Here is a 1670-nt window from a genome sequence, read left to right on the forward strand (position 1 = left end):
CAAACAAACCAAAAACCAAACCAAAACAAAAAACCAGATTGGCTACTGTAGTCTATAATTACGGAAAACGGAGAGGAGAGAGAGAAGGAAAAAAAAAAAAAAAAATCTGTAGCCTAATATGAGTATGACTTTAATGTCCTCTTTCAACTTCTTGCCTTCAAGGCCACCTGATAAATTTCAAGATGTCACTGTTGGTTATGCTTCACCTCAGGATTTAATTTTTGGCCTTGTTTTTAAATTCTCTCCCTATCCACATCCCCTGTTCTGGCCTTTTCCCTATTAATAAACAGTTCAGGACCAGGTGTGTCCCTTTTGAGTTGCCTGCTGCTTTAAATCCTGAGGGTATCTGTGCACAACTGTGGCAGAAGAACCCACCAGTGGTGGGGGTTGGGGGTGTCCAATCGCTCAGGCACCCCCTCTAGTCACCAGAATGAAGGTGGACAGACAGTGAGGTTCCAATGAACAGATAGCAACAACAACAAAAAATCAGAACAAAGCATAACCAACAAGTATATTGTCCACCTTTGCTCCAAGATTCCCGTGGCGTTATTCTGTGGTGGGTCTGTTTGCTCCCCCGTTTGGTCTTGCTGTTTGGTCTCACCCAAGTTATTGGCTCTGGGATGCTGAACCTGGAAGATTCTAAAGTACAAGATTTCCTCTACAAGTTCCACTAGCTATAAGCCTTCAAACTTTTTAAATATCCCTACCTATGTGGTTCAGATTTCAATTTTTATTCCATCAATTCCTGATGCCTTGTTCTTTTCCAATTCCTTCAATGCACTTTGGACATCCTCCCTGAGTATCATTGGCTCTTGTTCATATGCTACCTCTTGAAATGGTTGAACATTAACCATTTCCTTTCGGAACAATGACTCTGTGTATTCCTTCCATCTTTGCTTGATGCATTCTGCATCATTCAATAATTTTGCCCAGAAAATCTTTCAATAATGAAAGCTGAGGCTTGAATTTTTTCTTCAGTTCCCTCAGCTTGAGAAATGCTGCCTGTGTTCTTCCTTTTTGGTTTTTTAATTCCAAATCTTTACAGTATTTGGTTTTATCTTCTCAAGCTGGTCTTTGAAATTTTCTGTTCAGCTCTTGGACCTCTTCAATTCTTCCATTTACTTTAGCTTTTCTACATTGGAGAGCAAGTTTCAGAGTCTCTTTTGACATCCATTTTTACCCTTTCCTTCTTTCTTGTCTTCTTAAGGACTTTTTGCTCTCTTCACGTATGATGTTCTTGATGTCATCCCACAACTCTTCTGGTCTTTGGTCTTTAGTGTTTAATGTATCAAATAAAATAAAAAATTGAAATCTTTCAAGAAAGTGAGGCGGCACAAGAGGCACTCACTCATCTCTGCCAAGAAATTTGGAAGACAACTATCTGGCTGAAAGATTGGAAGAGACCCATATTTGTGCCCATTCCAAAGAGAGGTGACCCAATGGAATGCGGAAATCATCAGACAATATCTTTGATATCTCAAGTGAGTAAAGTTTTGCTAAAGGTAATACAGAAACGTCTACAATCATGCATTGACAGAGAACTTCCAGAGGTTCAAGCTGGATTCAGAAGAGGCCGTGGAACAAGAGATATCATTGCTGATGTCCGATGGATCTTGGCTGAAAGCAGAGAATATCAGAAAGATGTTTACCTATACTTTATGGACTACGCA

General features: G+C 39.8%; 1 protein-coding gene across 1 annotated transcript in view; it reads left to right on the top strand.

Moving 5' to 3' along the window:
• Window positions 1-1670, top strand: part of SH2D4B (SH2 domain containing 4B) — a 171550-nt gene that overhangs the window by 155498 nt on the left and 14382 nt on the right. The window lies entirely within an intron of this gene.

Source organism: Chrysochloris asiatica, unplaced genomic scaffold (assembly GCF_000296735.1).
Source record: "Chrysochloris asiatica unplaced genomic scaffold, ChrAsi1.0 scaffold00357, whole genome shotgun sequence".
In the NCBI taxonomy this organism is placed as follows: domain Eukaryota; kingdom Metazoa; phylum Chordata; class Mammalia; order Afrosoricida; family Chrysochloridae; genus Chrysochloris; species Chrysochloris asiatica.